The sequence below is a fragment of the Acyrthosiphon pisum genome, chromosome X (assembly GCF_005508785.2).
Source record: "Acyrthosiphon pisum isolate AL4f chromosome X, pea_aphid_22Mar2018_4r6ur, whole genome shotgun sequence".
Classification (NCBI taxonomy): Eukaryota; Metazoa; Arthropoda; class Insecta; order Hemiptera; family Aphididae; genus Acyrthosiphon; species Acyrthosiphon pisum.
In genome coordinates, this window is record NC_042493.1 from 122530974 (window position 1) to 122546368 (window position 15395).

A 15395-nucleotide genomic window follows, 5' to 3' on the forward strand; every position below is an offset into this window, starting at 1 on the left:
ATAGGCTATAGCGCCCCCATATAAATTCACCGCACTACGCCTATGTGACGATTACGACAACGATAGCAATAATAATATATATAATGTCGTGCTGCGTGGGAATCGTATATAAAATATTATAATATTTTCGTGTGGTATCGAATCCGGTGGCGGCGGCTAAACTATATAGTATAAACGATGATTTAGTAGCGCATTCTTAACCCTCCCCCCACATTTTCGCCTTTTGATAGTACCTACGTCTATTCAGATCGTGGCGACGGACGCCGATTTCGCGCGCTTTTTAATAAATCGGAAGAGCCACCGGCGCCGGCATGATAATATCGTGTAAGGGAGGCGGGTGATGGTTGGCTCACTTTATATATTTTTGTATTTTTGATTCTTTGAGTATGTGTCGTTTTAACGCTCAAACCACGCACCCCTAACAGTACGCTGACACGATACAATAGCTACGCGCGATTAATTTCACCCGGTACTTTGAACAGCGTGATGTTAGTTTTGATATTAAGGTGGTATCGTCAAACTTTTGAGTAAAAACTTCATCTGTAGCCCCTCTGGAATTTCGTTTGCCCCCCCCCCTCACGTCAATTTTTTTGAATTTGAATTACGTTGTGGACCAGAGACATAATAGGCTATAGCGCCCCCATACAAAATTCACCACACTACGCTTATGTGACGATTACGACACCGATAGCAATAATGTAATGTCGTGGTGCGTGAGAATCGTATATAAAATATTATAATATTTTCGTATGGTATCGAATCCGGTGGCGGCGGCTAAACTATAGTATAAACGATGATTTAGTAGCGCATTCTTAACCCTCCCCCCACATTTTCGCCTTTTGATAGTACCTACATTTATTCAAATCGTGGCGACGGACGCCGATTTCGCGCGCTTTTAAATCGGAAGAGCCGCCGCCGGTCTTCGTAATACCTATCATACAGAGTGATTCACCGACCGCGCTCGTCCTCGTTTTCCCTGTAATGATGACGGTTTTTTTTTATTAAATTTCCTAATTTTCAAATTTTCAAAGGCGATCGGTGCCCACGTCCACCGCAAAAATACACTCTGTGGGAAATAATTTAATAATCATCCCGTCCCGTAGAATCAACCGAATTTGATCATTTTTTTTTTTATCTTAGAGAGTAATATTCTACAGGCCGCAGCGAACTCCGATCTCAATATTTTAATCTCAAACGTTATAACATATAATATGTCTTTAAAAATAAGAAGATTTTAAGCTTTTTTTTTTGTACAAATTATTTGAAATAAACGGAGTACGATGCGGTCCGCCGTAGGATGTCTTCTTCTTTCGATTATCTTTTTGGTTTTTTTCGACAACAATTAGTTGAATAATATTACATCGGTATAATTAACTATACGCGTAAAACCAATTTTAAGGAAAATCATCCTTATCTATGTATAGTTTATACGTTTTAATAACTCGGAAGCTTTGTTTTAGGTAAACAACATTTTCAAAAAAACCATCTGCTTAACAATTTACAATTTAATAGGTCGCGGTTCTCATGTTTCGAAATAAATAAACATCTGTACCTGCCATCACTAAATTGACGGTTGAAAAAATAAGAATCTGCATAAATTAATTAGGTATAATATATAATATATCGATGGGAAAAAATGGGGGTGATCGTGCTTGGCGGATCACTCTGTACATATTACAATGTAGGGCTGCAGATTATTTCCCGGCCGTTTGACGGCGGTGGTGATAACAATATAATATAATATATAAAACGGCATAATATATAATAATATATTGTATTGTGATTATGATAATGCGCCCGCGGTTCCGCAGGTGGTGGTCGCGCGCCCGTGCCACAGTACGAGTCCAATTTTCCTGTATATTGTTGTACAACACGCGGCGGCGACATAATCGCATGCGACGAGTGTTTTATTATTATTATTATTATTAATACGCCGCCGGTGCGGCAGGACTTTTGCAGGACGAAAAACCCTAACCGTGGCGATCGACGACCGTGGGACCCGTTATCCCGGAGGTGCCGATCATCTCCCGTCATAACATTACCACGGTATCTGCACCGTGGTATAAAAACTGCGGCCGTGGTGCGTGCGGGCCGCGGAGGAGACTGCGAACTCGTCAATCGGGCGGTGTGGTATGGTCGGGGGAACGGAATAAGAAGTCCCTGGGAAAAAAATTTCCTAAAACTGATGAAACATGCGATTTGGAACATCCATATATTATTATATATTATAAACGGTGTGAAAAATGTATAGTAATTGATACGACGATACCTAAATTGAGAACGGCTGGGACGGTTTTGATGAAATTTTTTGTGAGTGTTCAAGTGGTTCCCTAGATCAGTGGTTTTCAACCTTTTTTGGATCGCGACCCCCCATTTTTTATTTTATTGTAACCCCCTTCAAAAAAAAAAATGTTGTTTTATTCATCAAAATTTGATTTAATTACTGATAAAACATATATATGGTATACGATTTTGATTAATATCCACTTCAAAATTTAATTATTTTATAATACAACATTATTTTAAAACAATACAAGCACAATATGCATTATACGATAAATTTAAATAATATAAAAAAATACACAATTTAACTTGTTGTTCAACTGTTTGTTCATCTGTTCACTTGTTTCTTAGATCTGATTCCACATTTAATTGTGTCCTATATTTGTTTTTTATTACGGCAAGAGCTGAAAACGCCTTAGCATGTTCTATATAAAACAAAATGGAAAATTAACTTTATTTTATTTTTAAATAAAGTGGAAAAATCTTTTCGTCTATTATTTTTGGCGACCCCCAAACCTATCATCGCGACCCCTAGGTTGAAAGCCACTGCCCTAGATGGTTTAGATTGACAATTGGACCGCAGGTGGATTGCCTACCATGGTCTCTAAGTTGCACTTACTGCAATGAGCTACACCCAAAACGAGTTGAACATAATCACAATTTTTTTAAGAGTCGGCAATTTGTACGGGCAACGCGAAGTGCGCAGGATCAGATAGTTTTAAATTAAACTTATGTCACTCCGAAATATGAATAATGTAATGATAATATGCAGTCCTGTAAAGAATACTTTTAAAAAGTACTTGAGTAAATACTCAAATACATTTTATTTTAAGTATTTAAGATACTACTCAAATACTTTACAAATACTTTTGGTTTTTAAAGTGGGTTTCTAATTATCGTAATATAAACACATAGGTAGTAGGTAATCTAATAGTTATCTAATAGTTTTAAAGGGAATATTGTTATTCAATATTCAATAAATTTTTTTAGAAATCTTGTTTTCACAAACCTTTGGGCTTCGGCTAACACAGAAATACAGAATATTAAATAAAACTATTATTATATTATTGTAGTTGACAATAATATTTGTCCAACCAATTATTTCGAATAAAAATAAAATGTTTGAAATAAAAAACCAAAGTATTTAAAATACCATTCAAAATACTTAATGATGAGAGTATTTAAAAAGTTATTCAATATTTAAAAAAGTATTTGAATACTTTTACTCAAAAACTTTACAGGACTGATAATAATATGTTAGTTTTGTATGAATAAAACATATATAAAATTATATAGTCTTCCGTTACATACCTATTATATATATATATGTTAGTTTGGTGCGGAGAACCGTAAATAAAACGATGATAAAGTCTACTGTCATACACTATACAGCTAGGGTCGTAGGAATAGTGTAGTATAAAGAGGTAGACAAAAAAAAAAGATAATTTTTTAACTCTATCTATGTTTTTTCATATCATATAGATTATAGGTGGCGTAGAGCTTGACAATATTGTTGAATACAATTTAATGACAGTCAACGGTATTTTTTTCCCCCGAGACTTTTAATCATTTTTTCCCCGTGACTTTTTTACTCGTAGTTTTTGGTATCTTTCGACAGATAGACGACGTTGATTCTCTACCCGCGATTTACGTAATAAAATTCGATTAGAGCTTTCTCAAATTTACGTAAATTATGTAAATTTAGTAAATGTTGATATTTTTGTTATGTAACCGTATTATATAGAGACATCTCCAGGAAATCCTCTCCATCCCTTTTTCATAAACTCATAGTTATGGTAACACGCGGTGACGATATAATCACATACGACGAGTGTTTTATTATTATTATTATTATTATTATTAATGCGCCGCCGGTGCAGCAGGACTTTTGCAGGACGAAAATCCTAACCGTGGCGATCGACGACCGTGGGACCCGTTATTCCGGAGGTGCCGATCATCTCCCGTCGTAACATTACCACGGTACCTGCACCGTGGTAGTAAACTGCGGGCGTGGTGTGTGCGCAGGAGACTGCGAGACTGGTCAATCGAAGAGCAGGCAGTGTAGTATTATAATAGTAGGGGGAACGGAAAGAAAGTCTCTGGGAATAAAATTTCGTAAAACTGATGAAACATACGATTAGGAACGTAATATTTCAAATAAAATTTATGTAATCACTCTGCCGTGTGTAATAATATGATGACAATACGTAGTTAGTTTTATGTGAAAAATACATTTACAAAGCGATTTGATCTTCTATTATATACTTGAAATACGTTAGTCTTGTACGGAGAACCGTAAATAAAATGATGATTAAATCTGTCATAGACAAAAAAAAAAAAAAATACGATAATTTTTGGTTTTTACCTGCGGTTTATGTACGTACTGCGTTCTGCGTAGATTATAGGCGGCAGAGCGTGATAATATTATTAACTACGATTTAGTGATAACTGTGCTTTTTTCCCTCGACAATTTTATTTTTATTTTCCTCTTGAAAATTCATGCGTAGTTTTTTTTTTGTTTGTCAAGAGATAGGGGACGGCGATTCTCTATCCGCGATTTACGTAATAAACTCACTAAGGGTTTTCTCAAATTTACGTAAATTTGGTAAATGTTGATATTTTTGTCATGTCGCCACATATTATAGAGACACCCCCAGAAAATCCTCTAGATCCCTTTTCACAAACTTCTAGTTACGGTAACGCTTATAAGAACCCAGTCCTGTGTTGTATTCATTGACTTTTGCAATTGATATTTTTTAATTTTCAAATTATTATTTTATATGAACATATAAAATATATTTAAAATTAACAGACATTAGTTTCTATATTATAAAATCAACGACAAGCCGTGTTAATATCACGTAGACTATTGCCGTAGAACAGTGGTTTTCAACCTTTTTTGGATCGCGACCCCCCATTTTTTATTTTTTTGTAACCCCCTTCAAAAAAAAAATGTTGTTTTTTTCATCAAAATTTGATTTAATTACTGATAAAACATATATATGGTATACGATTTTGATTAATATCCACTTAAAAATTAAATTATTTTAAAACAATACAAGCACAATATGCTATGTATATTATACGATAAATTTAAATAATATAAAAAAATACACAATTTAACTTGTTATTCAACTGTTTGTTCATCTGTTCACTTGTTTGTTAACTTTGTAAATGGGATACTCGAGCTTGAACTTTAGATATTATTGATTCCATTTCAGGTATTATATTAGAGACTGCAACCCTTAGATCTGATTCCACATTTAATGTTGTCCTATATTTCGGTAAGAGCTGAAAACGCCTCAACACGTTTATATAAAACAAAATGGAAAATTAACTTTATTTTATTTTTAAATAAAGTGGAAAAATCTTTTCGTCTATTATTTTTGGGGACACCCAAACCTATCATTCGCGACCCCCTCGGGGGTTGTGACCCCCAGGTTGAAAACCACTGCCATAGAACAGCGTTTCTCAACTATATGGTGGGAAAAAACCAAATACGTAAGAAAATCTCCCTTTATGAAAAAATAATGGAACGGATCATACATTATCGATTCATTCAAATATATTTTTTGGTTTGTTTGATATTAGCAATAATATAACTTACAAGTTATACAATTGTACATATTTTTATTATTATTTTTGCGCGTTATATTCTTATTTTGTAGTTTCTAACAAAATAAAATTCCATACGCGCAGTAAAGTAACGTATACATTTTTGATAAGGGGAAAAAAAAGATAATCCGGTCAGGTGGTATGCGAAAATGTTCAAAGCGTTAAGGCGATACACGGAAATAAAATCATAGGCGTGCGCACGGGGGAAGCAGTGAGGCAGCATATTAATAGCTGCCCCTGAACTATTTTGGGCAGCCGGAAAATATCGAATAACGGGCCTCGGTAAAATTATACTTCCCCAAATGATGATATTGTAGACGAAACAATTGTATACGTTTTTTATTTATCTCTGGCGAACGTAAGCCACAGATAAATATTTTACGATCATAGAATTTACCAATCGAATCGACTTGTCTATCTATGAAAAAAAAAAAAAAATCGACACGATTTCAAATCGTTACGAAAAACCGATACGATTTTCATTTTGGTACCCTGTTGTAAAAAAAGTACGACTATACATGCGGTTCGACGGTGAATTTTGAGAACGGGCCGGTTTTGTCTCTTCGAAACAGAAGTCTGCGCGCGCTCATGTCTAAAATGGTAACCACCGTCATAGCCGATGTAGACCGCGATGTGGATGTAATAAAATCTATCAACCGATTTGGCGGTAATTAATGATATCGTAGTGACGACCCTCGATTGTGTCTATATCGGTATTATTATTATTATTATTGTCGTCATCGTCACACCACCGGTGCAGCAGGACTTTGGCAGGACGAAACGCCGCGGCGGTGATCGACGACCGTGGGACCCGTTTTCCCGTCATAATAACACTATACAGTGCGAGTTAAGGTTAGGTTAGGAGGACATATAAAACTGCGGGCGTAGTGTGTGGAGACTAATCAATCGAACTGCAGTCAGTGTATATATAATAGTCGTAGCTGCACAGTCAACACGGCTCGACTAGGGAGAGGGGGGGGGATAAAATCGGCCAGGGAAAAGTCACAGCCCACCTACAGCCGCATCACTCTTATAATTTAAAGATTATTATTTTTTTTTTTATCCAAAATTCTCCAACACAACAATGTGCCGTCTGTTAAAAGACTATTTGCCGCCGTATGCGACACTTTTACAGTTGTAAGCGAAACTAGCTATATTATAGTGCGAGGCTGGGCGAGTTGACGACTTTTTTTTTTAACTCGTGAAGTCAAATTACCCCAAAATAATAAAGTTAAGTATTAAAAGTTGACTTTGAAAAAAAATAACTAAAATTAGTGTAAATTTTAAATTTGCCAATTTACAAAAATAAAAAATTCCACACACACAATAATATGGTTTATTAGATAGTTTTTCTTTACGACGGAAATTTAAAATGACACATCAATCTATCAAAGTAAAAACCTCATTCAAAGATTTGCATTATTCTCTGGACGAAAATCAACCTGATTTAGATATACTTTTGAAATAAAATTAACTTATTAAGTTAAAAGTTAATTTGAAAAAAAAAGTACCTAACGAGTACTTAATTTTAACTTTTAACTCGTTAATGCCCAGCTCGACCGAATCCATATTATAGGTTAGTCCACAGGTTGCCATGTACTGATACCATTATTTTATAACGTGTCTTATCAATGATCAAACTTTGTGCCGTAAAAGACAGTTATATGAAAAAAAAATGCCGTGTAAACGCCAACATTTGATTTAGACGTCGTCCTTCTATAAATCGAGTGTGTAGTAAGCGACGTGCGAAGATCGTTCTGTTAAGTGCCATCATTTTTTAACTTATACACACAGGATTTTCGGAAATTCACGTCAATTTAATTTGTCGCTCACAACATTTAAACAAACGAGTAGGTCATAGGTGGTACCAAAATAACGAGAAGTGTGGTAGGTAAGCGACAACGATTTTTAGGCAATTTCAATTGAGTAAGTCGTAATAATATAATAATTGTACTTTACTATGCCATACAATTTAAGTAATTTTATTTATTCATAATTTTTTTCAAATAACCCTGCAAGAGCTATCAACAGATGGAAGATTTGTAGGTATTTAATTACGATTATAACCTCAATATAATTTTTGATAACAATTATTAATGCATATATTTATGATAACACGAGCAATTGTGACATAAGGGTGTGTTGTAATATATTATAATATTTTGTAACATTATTTTATAACATAAATATTTTGGTAGTGCTTGAAGCATTTTATTTATCTATAAAAGTCAAAATTACAAAAGTTAAGCCATATTCAAAATGAAAATAAGACAAAATCGTTTTTTTGTCTCTATGCTGAAATAAGTATAGAAAATGTTACTTTTATCAAATAGTAAAAATTTAACCAACGACATTATATGATTGATTCTGAGCGGAGCGATAAATTTATTAATTTCACAATGATGTGTGATTTTTTTTTTGTCTTTTTACACGATAAGACGTACAGTCTAAATAATGCTTCAAATTTCAACTACAGTATACCTTGTCTGGTGGGAAAGTGAATCTAGTTGTAGCATTTGAGAGGTAAAAATTAAAATTTCACAGAAGGTTTTAAGAGCGCTGGAAAAAAAATTTAAAAAAAACGGGAGAAAAAATAGAAAAGTAGTTTTCAACAAAATCAATTTTGTTTCGTTGATTTAACAAATAAAAAAATGAAAATCATTGATTTATTCACCAAATGTTTGTATTAGAATTTTCTATACACCATATAACATTTTCAAAGTATTTTGACTATTTTTGAGCCAATAGACACTATAGTATACTCAGCATAAGACATTTTGAAAGTATCTTAGTTTTATATTTAAATTTTTGTCGATAAAAATGTTCACTGGATCAAAAAACTTGATGAGAACCTAATAAAAGGTTCCTCGTAAGTTTTTTTTAATGTAGGTTATTTAAAAAAAAAAGATCGAGTGTAAATCCGTAGTACTTTTTTATGAGCATTTTAATTTTGACAAAACTCTAATCGGAAGTTCATAAAAAATTCGAAAACGAATCGCAATAACTATGGATATGCATTTTTTTTCGTATTCCTATAGCACAATTTAGTATTATTCGAGTACGACCAGTGGCCTATCTGGCATTTTTCTGGCTTCCCGTGGATCAGTCCATACCGCTGTATTAAGCAGTAACCATTATGGTCGAAACCGAGTTTTCTGTGACTATCTGTCTGATAGATTATGGATTGTGATACTTCTCTATCCGCGATTTCCGTTATAAAATTGAAGGATTTTCTCATTAGAAATCAATATCAACAGACAAAGATAATTACAAACAAGAAGGTACGTACCATATTATGTAGATCCATTACAATCAAATCCGAATTAGCAGTGTGTACAAAAACTAACAAAAAAAAGCAGCAGTAACTGCAGCGATCAAGAGTTTCGGCTTTTCTTCCTAGTAATTGTTATCGTATTTACAGAGCAGTATGTCCATCAAAATTCGGTTTAAATTTGACATTGGTCCCGAAATAGAATGGATATTTATACCGTGTTCCAGGTAACTTGATACAGAATAATATCATAATAATGAGGTAAATATTTTCGTTAAAAAAAAAAAATTACATTAAATGTGTCTTGTGTGTTCTTAAAGTCGTTTTAGAATTTTAGTTATCATTTCAAAAAAAAAAAAAATCAAAAAATTACTGATGGTTATAAATAGCTCAAAAATTACCAATATTACGGAAAACCCTAGCATAAATATTTGGCAAAAATGTCACGTCTCGTTTTAGATTCTGAGCGGAGCGATGAATGTATTGATATTACAATGACGTGTTTTCATTTTTTATCTATTTATTTTTTGTTTCTGTGTACACGATAAGTGTGAAATAATGCTTTGATTTTCAACTTAGGTATTTTTTCCGACGGGAAAGCGAATCTATTTGGTGCATTTGGTAGGTCGAAATCAGAATCCTTTTTCGTGTACATACAATGATATTATATCATTGAATTTAAATTTAACACCATTCATTACAGTGACCCAATGGACACTTCACACTTGTAACCTTATGTACAGCTGAGTGACGCCCACATGCCCCCCCCCTCGAAGCTTTCATTACCTACTTAAAGTACACATACATTGTAAAAACAATACATTAATCGTGAATCACACGGTCAGAATCTAAAACGTCGAAAAGAAGTCTACAGACACTGTCTATAATAGGTATATAATATAATATATAGATATACATTTATGATAAATTTATATTAAATATACTTATTAAATATACCTACTTATATTGTTATAGCAATATAGTACCGAAAATTACGTGGGTAATAAATAATAATTCGTCGCATACTTATTTAACAGACATCGAAACAATATAGTTACAATTATCGAGCTCTTTGCGTTTGAAAATAGCTCAGATTGACGTCGATGTCAATGCTGCTATTTTAACTATAACAGAAAACAAGCATCACGCATTTCGCACACACCTCGTTATCAAAAGTGCATTTGTACAAATATATTGATTATAAACCTATAAAATAATAAATAAATATAGTAAAAACAATAAACAAATTTTTTGTCTGAGCATTTTGATTACTCCATTCATTTTTTTTTTTATTCCTAGCTAGAATAGCTATCTAAGCCTACTGATAGTATGTACAAATTTCACAGTTTTTTTTTTTACAATTTTTCTTTCTTACATAATTGCGATATAATATTGACCACTCCGAATATTGGCGACGGACAGAAATCAAAAAAACACACACATACCTACATCGTAAAAACAATACATTCGGCAGAATCTAAGAGAATAGTCTGCAGACTCGGGACACTGTCTATACACACTTGTTGTACCTATAATATTATGGTAAAAATGTCGATTTATCGGCCACGAATTTCGGCTTTGCGTCTCCCCCGCAGGCAAATCTACCTCGCGCATATTATTATAACATCCTTATACACAGGTAGGTACCGAATTTTCGTGAATTTTTGTTTTGCCTCGGCGGTTTGTGGGGTCGGCGGAATATTGAGAAATATTTATCGGGCGGGCCGGTTCGAAACGTTCAAAAATGCAATCGCTCGTGCCGCGGGTTTTCAAAAACGATAAATATTTTGGCCGTAATGAAATATATTATAAGCGGACGGGCGGCGGGTTAAATCATCGTTATTATTATATTATTATTTTGCGGTCGGCCAGGATTAGATTCTATACCGTATAATTAGTAGTACGTATCCCGTCGAAACGATTTGCGACCTCCCAAATGTACGCTTCGACCTTTTCTGTACCTCCGGAGCGCACTATAATATAAGCTGCAGAATCGAATTCTGAATCCTGAACTCCCGCAGAATTCGACCCGTGCGCTGTCGTTCGTTCCGACCGGAGACGGTATTTTTGGCAATTTTAGTATATTTATCAGTAATTTTCACCACCAGGAGGTACATTTAAGTGCGGTTGTATAATATAATCTGTGCCACAACCGATCAATTTACAGGACTCACGTCAGTTATACAGCCTGTATAGCTTATATAGTAATATACGTGTCACTGTAAAATGTTTAAAATGTTTCGTCTTATTTTGAGCTATATAAATAGCTATAAAAACAGCCATGGTAAATTTTATATATTTTTTTTTAAATTTATGTGGAGAAAAATTCTTGAAAATTTAATGCAAATTTTTTGTAAGTTGTTTCGATAGTCGATGGATAGTTATTATAGATATACATAGGCGCAGTTATTTTTATATGCGTTTTAAGTTCATGTGTTGGCAAAATTTCGAAGACTTGGACATTATATTTCAGTTAGAAATTCATAAACAGTTTTCTTTTCATAGCTAACATTAGAAATGGTAATAGAAGATTCCCCACACGATTTTCTACCTTTAACCAAACGAAAAAGGTTTACCGGAAAGTATGACATTACATTTTTATGTGCGTTTGATTTAAAACTTTTAACGATATTTTATATTCAGCGATTTTCAATTATAAAATTTGGTTATTCATACGAAAATGTTAGGACGACTCAAAGTCTCCGCTCAGAATCGTTTTTTCGTATATGTAATGATTTGTCTTCGAATCCAAATTCGACGCGTCCATTAAAATGACACATGATCGACAACTACTGTACAGCAGAGCAGTACTACACTCTTTTCCACCTTTTTTTACATATTTATTCATCAACCGAAATAATTCGCACCTTTTTTAACGATACTATATATAGACTGGCACAACTCAAAATTGATTAATTTCGAGTTATGACTACGTTGGAACAGTGAAAGATGAGCTTTGTAGAATGCAAGAACGCCTCACATTCGATATAATTTTTCATTTCGCCACCGAAAATAGGTACTTATGTGTCAGTATTGGATTAGTAAATTTTTAGACAATTTTTAAAGCATCGAAGCCGTAATGTTTACTATTTATACGGTAGTATATGTACATTTTAATTTATCCAATATTAATCGCCCCAAGACTGCCTCATTTCGATTTCTGGTGTTCTTGCGCTTAATAAAAACTCATTTTCGTGTGATACGTTGATCGGAAAATAGCAACATTTATCGTCGTAGTGGTACCTATTCAAATTTCATAATTATTATTTTATTTGTAATTACGTTGAAGCCGTATTATAATGACGTGAAAACGTCAGTAGAATTTTTTTACTGCCTTTCTAAAAATATGGCAGTCTTGCATTCGGATAAGATATTATTAAATTCCATAAGTCTAATTTTTTTTTTTTTGATTCCAGAGGTTGTTTCATAATATTTATAATGAAGTCATAACGTAAAATATGTATAGATAAGTAAAGTTGAGCTGTGACAGTCTTGTTCTAAAGGTGCGAATTATTATTAGTCATTTATACACAAAGTACGTTGGTACACAATAATTAGCTTACATTTTTTTATACTAATTTATGTATATTTTAATAATTTAAAAAACTTGTCAATTAGTTCAAAGAAAAACTATTATTAATTACTGTAAAGTGGCGCAATTCAAAATGTGTGTAAGTACAAGATTGCGCAGATCAAATAATGGATTTTTATCCATTAGTTTTATGTTGCTAATTACAACCTTAAAAATTGGCACAAGTTACCACTACTAATTTTTAGACGTGGCGCAAATTACATTTTTTTCTTTTTAGGTTGTTTTTTGTGCAAATATTGCAATTATTGCAATTATTACATATAAAACACAACACTGAACGTTATTAAACATTATTTACTGAATAAAAACAATTTTGTCCTGTTTAGGGGCTGAAATATTTCTAGTTAACTTTCTGGCGTAGATGAAAAACATTTTCTAATTTCACCATTAGATATTATTTATAATACATTTTATCTTCACGTAAACCTTTGTACTGCAAATTATATGACGTTTTGAATTTGAGAAAATCACAAAATATCAATAGAAAAAAAATCTAAATTATTACTCCGTTCCATCGTCCCATCAAAAATTCGGAGTGTGTGCATACGATTTAATGGTTATTCGCGTGGTAGTTCTCCGAGTGAGGAAAACGTTAAAAATATATAAAATTACTAAATATATAGGTTTGGGTTCACCTCACCCCTTTTTCACCCTTTAATAGTGCATTTATAAAAATTCTGATTTTTAGAACAGCTTTTAAGTTACTTAGAGACGCTATTTTCAAATTCTTGATATTTTTTGTACCACTGACCTGAGGTCACCTGAGATTTAGTGAGTGATTTTCTTGAAAAATTTGTTTTATATTATCATCTAACCATTACCATAGATACATATTATCCTTAATACACAAAGCTTTTTATCTCAAAAACTACCTATTCATTCAAATGCTGATTTTCTTAAGTACATTTAAATTCTCAAAAAAAAAAAAATTGAACGGCGGGGGAGCGGCTCTTAATTGAAAAATCGAATTTCGTACTGTCGCGGGATCATCCTAGAGTGTTACAAAAGATCTAAGTATTCTAACACTTGGTCTATTGAAAAATTCTAAAAATCAAAATCTTAATATTATTATGCGCAATTCAAACGAGCGTGCTTAAAAAATCACCCTGTATAGAATGGGTCGTCCAGGGGTGGGCCGGGTCACCATAAAATCTTCTCGTTTCCCGGCTGGTCTACCCTGCATGATTTTAAAGTATTTTTGCTTAGAATTACATCATAACATTAATTTAAAATGTATAAAATTAGTTTTTGTGTGCGACGTGTCTGTACCGGGTTTTAACACAATCGGGTCTACTCTTTACTCACTGTGTGGCGGTGGTAGCAATAACGGTTATATTATAATATATGTTTAGCGAATTTTGTTACGCCACTGGCCCTCCCTTCAAACCAGTGGCCCCAGCTCGGCAAAAAAAAATTTGGTGTCGCCACTGCAGAGGTCATCTGAACTGTCGTCAAAACGGGTTTATATAATAACGGACGTTCGTAAATATTATTAAAAACTAAAAATCGTTTTCAAAGCGTTTCCGTCAGCAGGTACTCGTCGGTCGTGCAGGCGTAGTTTCTCAACATTAATATTATTATTATTATTATTATTGAAATAATTTGTCCGCGCAGCAGTCATTTGGGGACTAAAATGCCCGGGCACTAATTTTATACTAATTTCGAATATTATAATAATATTATTATTCTATGCACAAGATTGAATTTCGGTTTTAATCCTCCGCGCGTACACCTATCGCGATTGTTACGGCACCGCGTATATGTATAGGTATATGTTTACGGGTTAAGCTCGTCCCCGATTATGCCTTAAGACCGCGACGTGTTGTACGGGACAACGAACGAATTATTGTTAACCATAGCGCTTGTAATAATTATTAATACTCGTCACGTAATCGTTTTCTTCGGCAGTGGAGGTGTGTGTACGGCCTGCAGAGACAATAATTCCCGCATTCATTCATTTATCATAATAATAATAATAATAATAATAATATCATATAATATTATAATCGGACGATTGCATGCGCATCAACACCGCATCCTTTCACTCAAAGCTCGTGTGACATAATTTTTCCGGATTGCGGCGGGGACGACTCGTCTATGTGAGGTTTTCCGTGCCCACAATAATAATAATACAATGTGGACGAACACTGTATATAGCACTCTTGTTAAGGACTCGAGTAAGAGTAGGTATTAAAATACTATTTGAAGCCCTGAAAGCAGCGACCAGACTTCTCTAATCAATACAATTTTTCAGGAATCACTTAAAATTGTTTTAAAAATTTACAAAAAATATATTAAGGGCGTTGCATGCGGCGATTTGCTGTCTTTGTCTAACACACGTGCGGCATCCATGTATCCACCTTTGCGCCTGATCCTGTGAAGGCACGTCAAGTTGAACGGTTTTTTTCAGGATTTGATTTTAGATTGAATGAACAACTTTACTTTGTTTCGATCGACCATCTGTATCAATTTCGACTATTATTTTGTTACAAGAACTGCTGTGCTAATTAAATGTACATAAATGTTTTATAATAAATTAAAATTATTAATTATAAACTATAATAATTTTAGATTCCGATTGGAACGATGAATGTATTGATTTCACAATGATGTGTGTCTTATTATTTATTTTTT